The sequence below is a fragment of the Triticum dicoccoides genome, chromosome 4B (genome assembly GCF_002162155.2).
Source record: "Triticum dicoccoides isolate Atlit2015 ecotype Zavitan chromosome 4B, WEW_v2.0, whole genome shotgun sequence".
Classification (NCBI taxonomy): Eukaryota; Viridiplantae; Streptophyta; class Magnoliopsida; order Poales; family Poaceae; genus Triticum; species Triticum dicoccoides.
In genome coordinates, this window is record NC_041387.1 from 398,199,118 (window position 1) to 398,212,533 (window position 13,416).

Here is a 13,416-nt window from a genome sequence, read left to right on the forward strand (position 1 = left end):
TATAATCCATGGACTCAACATTAGTCATGAAGAACTCATATACTTATTGCAAAAATCTACAAGTTATCAAAACAAAGTACTACACGCATGGGTAGGGTTGGTAGGAGTTAACCATCACGCGATCTCGACCTCAACACATACGGAAGATGTCGGATATCGGGTTCCGGCAAAACCCTTAAGGTTCGAACTCTGGGGTGCGCACGAAGATCTTCTTCCTACCGAAACACGCCTAAAACCTCGTCGCGAATCTAAGCTAGCACGATGAACAGGGCAATAGACACAAGGTTTATACTGGTTCGGGTCACCGTTGTGGTGTAATACCCTAATCCAGTGTGTGGTGTGGTGGATTTCCTCTTGGGCTGATGATGGACAGTATAGAGGAAGAACAGCCTCGCGAGGAGAGGTGTTCTTGTCGTGGTGGTCTGTTCTACTTGGTCAGGGTTCAATCCGATCTCGCTCCTCCCTTCTACTGTGGTGGTTATCTCTATATATAGAGGCCCTGGTCCTCTTCCCAAATATTGAGCGGGAAGGGAGCCAACAACGGCCACTTTGAAAGGGGACAGCTAGTACAAGCTATCCTGACTAAAGGTGGTCTTCGACTACCAAAGGCACTGATGATGACGCCGTCTTGGGCTCCACGGTGACCTCCGTCCTGCCGCCTTGCTGGTCTTTGTCTCGTTGTACCGATATGGAAACCTTTTCTTGATGCCTTAGTACTCCGTGCCTGCGCTTGCCCTCTTTGCACCAAAGAGGAAATGAGGACACTGCGCAGGCTAGCGCCCGCCTGGCGCCCGCCTGGTCTTGATCGTCATGGCTTGCGTCATGAGCACCTTGCAAGGTTCCCCTTGCCTTGATCTCTCCGCCTCCTCGTGAGCCTACCTGGTGAGGCCGCCCTGAGGAGGCCTTGCGTCGTCCGCCCCGTGAGGCTTGGCCCCTCGCGAGGGTCTTGAGCGTTTGTTGATGAAGACGGGCCGTACTGGGCCACTGCTGAGCCACGATGCGAAGAACAACAAGAAAGGCGCAACCAAGTGCACATTCCTCGCCCTCCTCCAAGACAAGAGCGACACCAAGTGGAACAAGTGCTTCAAGACCCTCCTCCACGCCAAGAGCGACATCACGAGGAATGAGCATTTGAGGACTTTCCAAGGCAAGAGCGATATCACAACCGCTATCAAGATGAAGAACTCCGCTACGGAAAGCTCAAGTTCACCATGCCAAAGTTCTCGGGAAGCAATGATCCCGAAGAATATCTCTCTTGGGCATTGAAGGTGGACAAGATTTTTCGCCTCCACAACTACGATGAAGAAAAGAAGATCGCCATGGCCTCCCTCGAGTTCCAAGACTATGTCCTCATTTGGTGGGAACAAGTGATAGGGCGACGACATACAAGAGGCGAATCACCAATCACAACTTGGGAAGCCATGAAGGAAGTCATGAGAGCCTGCTTTGTGCCTACTCACTACACTCGAGATCTTTTCAAGAAGTTGCAACTCCTCAAGCAAGGCACCAAGACGGTGGAAGAATACTACCAAGAAATGGAGATTGCCATGATATGAGCCAATGTCAAGGAAGATGACGAGCAAACAATGGCACACTTCTTGAACGGCCTCAACCACCCAATCAAGCGGATCGCCGACTTCCAACCATACTCCAACCTTCTTGAGCTAGTTCACCAAGCGACCAAGGCCGAGCGACAAGTGCAATATGACTTCAAATACGCTAAGTACTCGTCCAAGACCTACGGCTCCTACTCTCAAGCTCCCGCGACCTCGGAACCTCCTACATCAACTCGAGCATCACCAAGTACCGATGACAAATCAAGTTCCAAGCAAGTGGCACCTTCTTCGACTCGTCCTCCGGCAAGCACCTACAAATCCAAGACTCCTTCATCTTCGGCGCCTCCCGATGATCCCGTCAAGACAAGTTCAATGAAGTGCTTCACATGTGGCGGCCGCGGACACAAGTCTTTCCAATGCACCAACAAGCGAACAATGATCTTCAACGATGATGGCACATACGACTCAATGAGTGAAGAAGAAATGGAAGCCATTAAGCACGTGGACATGCACCGGCGCGTGAACAAAGATGAAGATGATCAAGTCTTTTGTGACAATGATTCAAGTCCCTCTCTCGTGGTCTCCAAGGTCTTGACGCTCCAACACCACCAAGAAGAAGACCAACGGTGCCACATCTTCCACACCAAGGCCGGCATCAATGGATGGTCCATCAAGGTCATCATCGATGGAGGTAGTTGCCACAATTTGGCAAGTGAAGAACTATGCTCCAAGCTTCAGTTGGTCAAGAGGAAGCATCCGCACCCTTACAAGGTTCAATGGCTAAGTGACTCCGGCACTATCCGAGTTGAGCATACGGTCCAAGTCTCCTTCAAAATTGGTGCATATGAGGACACTTTGGAGTGTGATGTGGTCCCAATGACCGTTTGCCACCTCCTTCTTGGTCGTCCATGGCAATTCGACTGTGGTGTCATCCACAATGGACGTACCAATCACTATAGCTTCAAGATGAAAGGGAAGGAATATGTGCTACGACCCATGTCTCCTAGTCAAGTGATAGCCGACAAGCAAGCCACACATCATGGCGAGAAGAGTGAGAAAGTGATCCACCCAAACGTGAGTGAGAGCCACAAGCCAAACTTGAGCGCATCTTCGCCTAGAGAGAAAAACCTCATACTATTTGCCACAAAAAGTGAGATGAGAGAAGTGTGTGAGAACCCATCGAGTGTGATGCACTTTGTCCTTGTGTGCAAGGATGGAGAACCAAAAACTAACACCTCTCACGAGCTACCTATGGTGTTTCAATCTCTTTTGCAGGAATTTCAAGATGTTTTCCCTGATGAGCTACCTCCGGGTCTACCTCCTCTTCGAGGCATTGAGCATCGAATCGACCTCATCCCCGGCGCACCTCTTCCAAACAAGGCTCCCTACCGCGTCAACCCCGAAGAAACAAAGGAGATACAACGGCAAGTACAACAACTCATCGACAACGGTCATGTACATGAAAGCTTAAGCCCTTGTGCCGTTCCCGTTATACTTGTGCCCAAGCAAGATGGTAGTTTTTGCATGTGCTCGGATTGTAGACCCATCAATGCGATTACCGTTCGTTATAGGCATCCCATCCCTCGCTTAGATGATATGCTTGATGAACCTAGCGGTGCCACCATTTTCTCAAAAATTGATCTTAAAAGTGGTTATTATCAAATCCGCATACAAGAAGGTGATGAATGGAAAACCGCTTTCAAAACTAAATTTGGCTTGTACGAGTGGTTGGTTATGCCTATGGGTTTATCGGAAGCTCCCGGTACTTTCATGCGTCTTATGCATTTCGTGCTTCGACCTTATATTGGAGTTTTCATTGTGGTTTACTTTGATGATATTCTCGTGTTTAGCAAATCCATGAAAGAGCATATAAATCATGTTAGGGCTATTTTACAAACTCTTCGCAAGGAACGTCTTTATGCCAACATGAAAAAGTGCACGTTTGGTGTTGACAAGCTTGTTTTCTTGGGATTCGTTGTTTCTTCCAAGGGTGTACATGTTGATGAGTCTAAAATTGAAGCAATTAAAACTTGGCCACAACCCACCAATTTGCAACAAGTGCGAAGTTTTCTTGGCCTTGCGGGTTTTTATCGTTGCTTTGTGAAAGATTTTAGCACTATTGCCGCTCCTTTGCATCCTTTGAGCAAGAAGAATGCTCCTTTTGTTTGGGGACCTTTGCAATCAACCACTTTTGATGAGCTCAAATCTTTGCTTACACATGCTTCGATTCTTGCTTTACCCAACTTTGACAAAACTTTTGAGGTTCATTGCAATGCAAGTGGTACCGGCATTGGTGGAGTTTTGATGCAAGAAAAACGAGCTATTGCTTATTTTAGTGGAAAACTTTCCGGTGCTCAACTTAACTATCCCATCTATGACAAAGAATTGTTTGCATTAGTGCGTGTGTTACATGTGTGGGAGCATTACCTTAGACTGCATGAGTTTGTCATACATACCGATCATGAAACACTTAAACACCTCAAAAGTCAAACCAAGTTGAATAAACGGCATGCTAAATGGAGTGAATTCATTGAATCTTTTCCCTATGTGATAAAGTACATTAAAGGCAAAGAAAACATGGTGGCGGATGCCCTTTCCCGCAAATGCATGTTACTTACTCAACTTGAATTGAATGTCATAGGATTTGATCATATCAAAGATTTGTATGAGGGTGATGTGACTTTTGCTACTCCTTATGCTAAGTGTGTGACGCATACTTCTTGGGAAAGATATTATATCAAAGATGGTTATCTTATGAGAGCTAATAAACTATGCATTCCCAAGTCTTCTCTTCGTTTGCTCCTTTTGCAAGAGGCTCATGGAGGTGGACTCATGGGACACTTTGGACACGACAAGACTTTTGCCACGCTCTCCAAGAACTATTATTGGCCCAAGATGTTTCGCGATGTCGCCCGCTTCACCAACCGGTGCTCTACATGTTGCAAAGCTAAGTCACACTCTCAATCCCATGGTTTACATATGCCTTTACCTATTCCACATCAACCTTGGGAAGACATTAGCATGGATTTTGTGCTTGGATTACCTAGAACTCAAAATGACAAGGATTCCATTTTTGTTGTTGTGGACCGTTTCTCTAAAATGGCTCATTTCATCCCATGCAATAAGATAGACGACGCTTCACATGTTGCCGATCTCTTTTGTAGGGAAATCTTGAGGTTGCACGGTGTACCAAAGACAATTGTGTCGAATCGAGACGTCAAGTTCTTAAGCTACTTTTGGAAGACTCTATGCGCCAAGCTCGGGATCAAGCTACTATTCTCCACGGCATATCATCCTCAAACCGATGGCCAAACGGAAGTCACCAACCGGACACTTGCAACTCTCCTACGTGTGTTGATCAAGAAGAACATCAAGGAGTGGGAGGAGTGCCTACCCATCGCCAAGTATGCCTACAACTGTGCAACACACTCTACAACCGGCAAGTCCCCCTTCGAGGTCGTCTACGGTTTCAACCCTTTGTCACCATTGGACATCCTTCCTCTACCGCTTCAAGAACAAGCAAACATGGACACAAGTGCAAGAGCCGCCTACCTCAAGAAGATGCATGAAGAAACACATTCCACGATCAAGCGCCAAGTATAACGACTCGCTTCCAAGCTCAACCTCAACAACTCCCCTATGGTGTTCCAACCGGGTGATCAAGTATGGATACATCTCTGCAAAGACCGCTTCCCCAAGGAACGCAAGTCCAAGATACTCCCAAGAGCCGATGGACCATTCAAGGTGATCGCACGCTACAACGACAATGCCTACAAGGTTGACATCCCACACGACAAGTACAACGTTAGAGACATCTTCAACGTCAAAGACTTTGCCAAGTACCATGGTGATGAAGAGCATGATCCGTGGACGGATCTTTCCCAAGGGGGGGAAGATGATGCGGAGCATCCCTCGACTACTCGCGCTGACACTCCATCACCACCACAAGCACCAAGTGGACCAATGAAGAGCACATGCACTTGCCATCGAGAACGAGGTTGACTCTCTCCTCTTTGAGTTTCGTTCGGTTTCACATGAGAATTGGATTCTACCATCATCAGAAACATTGTGCATGCTTAGGTACCAAGAAGATGATAGTGAGAAGGAGAAGACGGAGACTCAAGTGACCACGAAGCAAGGGAAAGAAGAGAAGGAAGGAGAGAACGAGAAGAATGAAGAAGGAGGAGAAGGGGCAAAAAAACCTGGACATCCCGGGTGCCCGGCCATGGTAGCCCCGGGTGCCCGGCCTCTACCTGGGCTGCGCCCCAGCCGGCCCCGGGTGCCCGGCCCCAAGGCCCCCCTCCTGGGCTTCGCCCAGCCAGCCCTGGGTGCCCGGCCCCTCGCCCGCCTGCTCCTGACCTGGCCGAGTGCCCGTCCACTTCGCCTCTGGGTGCCCGGTCCTGCCTCGGCGCGGCTCCCTGACCGGTCCAGGTGCACGGCCGGTTCCACCCCGGGTGCCCGGACCCTTCCATCGTGGCTACGCGTTTTAGGGACATTTTAGTCCTTTGTACCCCCCCTTTTCCCTAAGTTTCGTCCCTAGCCTTTATATACTTATCTCCTAGGCCATTTGGAAGGTTAGCAAAGTATTAGACTAAATATTGTGAGCTTTGCTCCTTCTATCCCCTCCTCTTTGGAGATCAAGCCCCCACCTAGGGAAGAATCCTTTGGATTATCAAGGCCTCCTCTTGGAGAAGATCATCAAGACCTCACCTAGTGGGAAGAACTTACCTAGTGCTACTCTCCTTGTATTGATCTTGTAATCTTGTGGATCTCATGTATGCTACTCTAGTGGATGTGATATTTGGGTTTGTTTGAGAGTTTTGTTCTTGGTGTTCTTGAGTGTTTTCCTCCTTTTCCCCCCTCCAAGTGTGAAAAGATCCCTGTCGGTGTCAAAACAGGCGGATGTCGGGTAGGGGGTCCCGATCTATGCGTCTAGGCTGATGGTAACAGGAAGCAAGGGACACAATGTTTACCCAGGTTCGGGCCCTCTCGATGGAGGTAAAACCCTACTTCCTGCTTTATTAATATTGAAGATATGGGTAGTACAAGAGTAGATCTACCACGAGATCATAGAGGCTAAACCCTAAGAGCTAGCCAACGATGGTATGATTGTAATTGTGATCGGCCTTCTAAGGACCAACCTCTCCGGTTTATATAGTGAAAGTGCAACTATCCCTAGGTGGTTTTGGTAATTAATAACAACATATAGCTCATTGAGCTAATACTATTCCAAGACTATTATTTTAGGAAAGCTCAATGAATGGCATGGCATGGATGATGAAAGTGGATCCCTCAAAATACTAAGGACAAAGGATTGGCTCAAGCTCAAAAGCTCAAGACTCTTCATTTTATATTTTAGTAATCCAAGATCACATTGAGTCTATAGGAAAAGCCAATACTATCAAGGAGGGATGAGGTGTTGCTTAATGAGCCTCTTGCTTCAATGTGCTTAATGATATGCTCCAAAACCCTCAACTACTTTCCCACATCCACATATGACCTAAACCCAAAGCCAAAATCGGTCACACCGAAACTTCCTATCCGGCGCCACCGATTCCAAAAGTCATAGCCACTGCCACAAACCCTAAGAAAATCGGTCTTACCAATAGGGATCTCGGTCTCACCGAGACAGGGTTGCAATCTCTCTGTTTCCCTTCGTAACGTTTCGGTCTAACCGAAGTGAGCGATCGGTCCCACCGAGATTGCAATGTAAACTCTTTGTTTCCTTTTTGTAACATTTCGGTCTCACCGAAAAGAGCAAATCGGTCCCACCGAGTTTACCTGACCAACTCTCTGGAAAGCTTATTACCAAATCGGTCTCACCGAGTTTGTGTAATCGGTCTTACCAAGATTACGTTATGCCCTAACCCTAACTGAATCGGTCTCACCGAGATGCATGTCGGTCCCACTGAAAATCACTAACGGTCACTAGGTTTACTAAATCGGTCCGACCGAGTTTAACTATTCGGTCCCACCGAGTTTGGTAAATTGTGTGTAACGGTTAGATTTTGTGTGGAGGCTATATATACCGCTCCACCTCCTCTTCATTCGTGGAGAGAGCCATCAGAACGAACCTACACTTCCAACTTACCATTTCTGAGAGAGAACCACCTACTCATGTGTTGAGGCCAAGATATTCCATTCCTACCATATGAATCTTGATCTCTAGTCTTCCCCAAGTTGCTTTCCACTCAAATCTTCTTTCCACCAGATCCAAACCCATTGATAGAGAGTTGAGTGTTGGGGAGACTATCATTTGAAGCACAAGTGCAAGGAGTTCATCATCAATGCACCATTTGTTACTTCTTGGAGAGTGGTGTCTCCTAGATTGGCTAGGTGTCACTTGGGAGCCTCCGACAAGATTGTGGAGTTGAACCAAGGAGTTTGTAAGGGCAAGGAGATCGCCTACTTCGTGAAGATCTACCGCTAGTGAGGCAAGTCCTTCATGGGCGACGGCCATGGTGGGATAGACAAGGTTTCTTCTTCGTGGACCCTTCTTGGGTGGAGCCCTCCATGGACACGCGCAGCCGTTACCCTTCATGGGTTGAAGTCTCCATCAACGTGGATGTACGATAGCACCACCTATCGGAACCACGCCAAAACATCCGTGTCTCCAATTGCGTTTGAATCCTCCAAACCCTTCCCTTTACTTTCTTGCAAGTTGCATGCTTTAATTTCTGCTGCCTATATACTCTTTGCATGCTTGCTTGAATTGTGTGATGATTGCTTGACTTGTCCTAAAGTAGCTAAAATCTGCCAAACTCTAAAATTGGGAAAAGGTTAAGTTTTTATTGGTCAAGTAGTCTAATCACCCCCCCCCCCCTCTCTAGACATACTTCAAGGTCCTACAAGTGGTATCAGAGCTTTGGTCTCCATTTGCTTTGATTTCCATAGCTTTTGGTGGTCATAGCCTTGGTTTCACAACCTAGGAGAGTATGGCGTCTAGCGAGGGAAATTATCACCGTAGAGGTCCTTACTTTGATGGTACAAATTTTGCTAGTTGGAAGCATAAGATGAAAATGCATATTCTTGGACATAACCCCGTCGTTTGGGAAATTATTTGTATTGGCTTGCAAGGTGAATTCTTCGATGGGAGAGAACCAAACCGTGAAGCTAATGCGGAAGAATTGAAGATGCTGCAATACAACGCTCAAGCTTGTGATATCATCTTCAACGGATTGTGCCCCGAAGAATTCAACAAAATCAGCCGTCTTGAGAATGCAAAGGAAATTTGGGATACTTTGATTGATATGCATGAAGGTAACGAGTCCGTCAAGGAATCCAAGTTGGATGTGCTCCAAAGTCAGATTGACAAGTTCAAAATGAAGGATGGTGAAGGTGTCGCTGAAATGTACTCTAGGCTTGCTCTTATCACAAATGAGATTGCCGGCCTAGGGAGTGTAGAGATGACCGACAAATTCATCATCAAGAAGATCTTAAGAGCATTGGATGGAAATTATGATACCGTGTGCACATTGATTCAAATGATGCCAAACTACAAAGATCTCAAGCCAACGAAAGTCATTGGAAGGATTGTTGCTCATGAGATGTCACTCAAGGATAAGGAGGAACTTCACAACAAGTCAAGTGGTGCTTACAAAGCCTTAAGTGAAGCCCCCACATCATCAAGTGAGAAACCAACCTTCAATCAAGAATTGAGCTTAATGGTGAAGAACTTCAACAAATTCTACAAGAGTAGAAGCAAAGAAAGAAGCTCCAAATCAAGGTCTTACAATGACAAGAGATCTTCTAGTCGAGAGCGCAATTGCTACAATTGTGGGAGACCCGGACACTACTCCAATGAGTGTATGGCACCCTACAAAAGAAGAGAAGATTCTCCAAGAAGGAGCAAAAGAGAAGAATCACCACCAAGAGAGAGGAGGAGTAGAGATGATCGTTATGAACGAAGACCCTCACGGAGAAGCAAGGATTCGGAAAGGAAGGACAAGTCATCAAGGAGCTACACAAAACGAAGACATCAAGCTCATGTTGGTGAATGGGTATCCGGCTCCGACTCCGACAATCACTCCGAGAGAAGCTATCACTCCGACTCCGAATATACTCAAGATGAAGGTGTTGCCGGTCTAGCACTTGTGTCAACCAACTCATATGACATATTTGATTCACCAAATGAAGGTGTTGGAAGATGCTTCATGGCCAAAGGTCCAAAGGTAACACATCCCGAGTATGTTGATTTCAATAGTGATGAAGATGACTTGCTTGTGGATGATGATTTACTTGTTGACAACTCTAGTGATGAATACTATGATGAAACGTCAATTAATCATGCTAATCATGCTAAAAGGAATGACAATGATAAGGAGAAGATTGAGCTTCTGACTAAAGAATTAAACTCTCTTAAGTTAGCTCATGAAACTATCTACGAAGATCATCGAGAACTTTTAAGGGCTCATGAGAAGTTACGCTTTGAAAAGCTCAATCTTGAGCAAGAGCATGAGTTCTTAAAAGCAATCAACGATGATCTTCGCAAGAAAAGTTCTTCTTACATTGCCAAGCGTTTACTCTTATCTACTTACATGCCTCAAGTCAAGTCTAATAACAAGCACAAGAAAGATACTTCCTCTAGTAGTAACAATAATAATGTTAAATCCAATATTGTTGCTTCTAGTAGTTCTCTTGATTCCACTAATGATTCTCTTAGCCAAGTTACACTTGAGCAAGAAAATAGCTTATTGAAGGGGATTATAGAGAAAGGTGTTTACAAGAGCCTTGCCGGGAGTAAGCAATTCGGGGAAATTGTACGCAAGCAAGGAAGGCACCGGAAGAATCAAGGTGTTGGTTTTGAACGAAAGTTCAATGCCAATGGAGTTAAGTGGGAAGAAGAACAATACCCCAAGACGAAGTTTGTTCCTCAACAAGAGAAGTATGACCCTACTTCCTTTAAGGGAACACAAGCTCAAGATGATCTTCCACCACAAGACCACAAGAACAAAGGCAAGGACAAGCTTCAAGAAGAGATTGATGCATTTGAAGAAGCACCCAAAGCCTGGTTCAAGTGGGTCCCCAAGACTACGTCAAGTTCTACTTCATCAAGTACAACTACAACTCCAAGGATTCCCATCAAGATGATGTGGATCCCAAAGAAGAATAACTAGAGAGTTCTTGAGGGTGACTCCGCCAACATTCTTCACTCGTATCATTTTGGCAAGAACAAGTGCAATCAACTTCCACATCTTGCACTAGTTCAAGGAGTCACAAACCCTCATGTTGGTAAGACAAGGGACAAGGTAACCTAATGATTTCATGGACATCATCTTGTGTGTGCATCATTCTATGTCTATGGATATTCTTGTTTGTTCCTTGTGGGACTAACCATGTAGGTAAGTTGAAAGTGCAACTCACTCCAATGGATTGCTCCAAATGATCTACATCAGCATTGAGCATCTACATCTTCAACACCTACATGAAGTCATCATCGACAAAACCCAAGGTTAGTTCATCCCTCTAAGGGGGGATCTCACATCTAGGGGGAGCTTAACTCTAAGAATTGAGTCAAAGCAACTCTAATGGTGTGAACACATTAATGCATTATGTAAAAGTGGTAACCCCACTTGAGCTTAAACATGAGTATGACCTATGATCAAATGTTTTCATTTGACTCCTAAGTCAATATACTCATATATAGATGACCTAGTCATCGCCAAATTGCTTGATAGATGCTAGAATTGGTTGTGCATGCTTTGCCACATATTTAATTTGCTATCTTATTGTGTGAGCATGTTGATGCATATTTTTCTCATTCAAGGACATCCACTTGTTTTTTTGATTGTTTGGATTATTTTCCTTGTGCCAAGTGGATGGACAAGAATGCCTAAGAACCTTCTTTAGCTATCTATGCTTTTCTCATCTCAAACTCTATTCATGCTACATCACAAAATTTGATCAAGTCAGATTCGAACCACTCTGTGTGAGGAGCACTCGGAGTCCCCGATTCGTCATAGACTTAAACTTCCAAAACCTCTTTGTGATTCTCGGTCTGACCGATTCTTCCATTTCGGTCCCACCGAGATCACCAAGTTGATCTGAGTTTTCAATCTCGGTGCAACCGATTTGAACTTTTTGGTCTCACCGATTTGCTATAACTGAACACAGTTATGCATCTCGGTGCCACCGAGTTGTTCCACTCGGTCACACCGACAGGGTCGGGCTATATATAGCCACGGGCAAAAGTTTGGAAATTTCTCTGAAACCCTTCGCCCGCGCAATAGCTTGTTCGGCCATTGTGGTCTCCAGATCATCTCCTCGCCGCCAGCAGCCTCCTGTCGCTGGTCTTCGTCGCCGTCAACAGAAATCGTCCCCGTTGTTGCTGCCGTAGCAAGTCCACCGCCAAGTTAGGGTATGGACTTGATCTTTGTGCTATCCACGTCTGATTCCTAGCACATTGTTTACATATTGATTCTTTCCACGATTGAGATTCTTCTATCCAACCAAAATAGTCCGTAGTTTAGATGCGATTCAAATTTTTAGGGTTAGATTTCCGCCGAAACCATCTCGGACCCACCGAGTTGAAAAACTCGGTCTCACCGATTTGGCGTATGCCATTGCACTAGTGACTCTCGGTCTGACCGAGATCGGTGCGACCGATTTGAAGATTCTGTGAAACCCTAGCAGTCTCGGTGCCACCAAACTAAAACTCGGTCCAACCGAGATCTTCAGTTTAGGTTCCAAAACTGCTTCGGTATCACCGAGTTTGAAAATCGGTTGATCCGAAATGCTTTCTGCGGAAAACTAAAACTGAACTTTTGAATCATTCTTTTGCAAAAATCTCTGCATTTTGTGATCCTCATCTATTCTATCTCATCTATAACTCTTCACAGGGTCAGCAGTCAGCTTTTGCAGTATGTCTGATCAAAGTGACAGCCAGAACAGGTCTGAAGAGCACATGGACTTGAGTGAGGGCACTAGTCCCTCAACTTCAGATGATGGGAGCAGAAGCACTCCTAGCAACTTGCCTAAGGCTGCAACTAGGCAAAGGAAGAAGAGAACCTCAGACTCAGAAGATGAGGATTACAAAGCTGAGGAGGATGAGGCCACTTCCAAGAAGGTGGTGCTCAAGAAAGAGTATGGCTCTGCACAAAGCACAAAGCCAGGCCTAAAGAAGAAAGTTCCTGCCAAGAGAACTCCAATGCCAAAGTCCAGGAAGTCCACTCAAGTGCCAGCTCAAGCTCAACCCAAAGTGGCACCTGCAAGGAAAGAGCCACCATCAAAACCTCAGAAAGTCCCCACTGGTGCAACCATGAAGTTCACAATTGAATCAGAGGATGATGGTGACCAGGACAAGAAAAAGAAGAGAGCTAGAACCACAACTACCAAGGTCCTTGGAAAGCCCTCAATGAGAAGGGATTCTGATGAAGAGGAAGAGGATGTTGCACCAGCTCCTAAGGCAGCTAAGCTTATGGGAGATGCAATCAGGTCAGGGGCTGCAACATCCAAGCCCAAGGATGCACCCAAAGCTGCCTCCAAGGCCAAGCAAGCTCCAAAGAGGAATACTAGGAGTATTCCAGCTGCTGAAAAGAACAAGGCCCCAGTGCCAAATGTTGTAGAAGATGAATATGAAGAAGGACAAGTTCTCAGAAAGCTCAAGCCCAAGATACCAAACCACAATGATGCCCATCCTGTGGCTGAGGACATGAGAATCAGGAAGGATTCAGTGCTGAGGCTGTGGAGGATGGAAGACCCATATGCTTCAAGAAGAAGAACGGTTGTTGACTACAGGTTCGACACAAAGGAACAGCAGGACTTTTATGAGACCATTCTGTTAGACAAGAAGCCCATTATCTGTGATATGAGGTGGGTTGACTGGAAATTCATCAGGGAGAATGAGCAGCACTACCCTGGA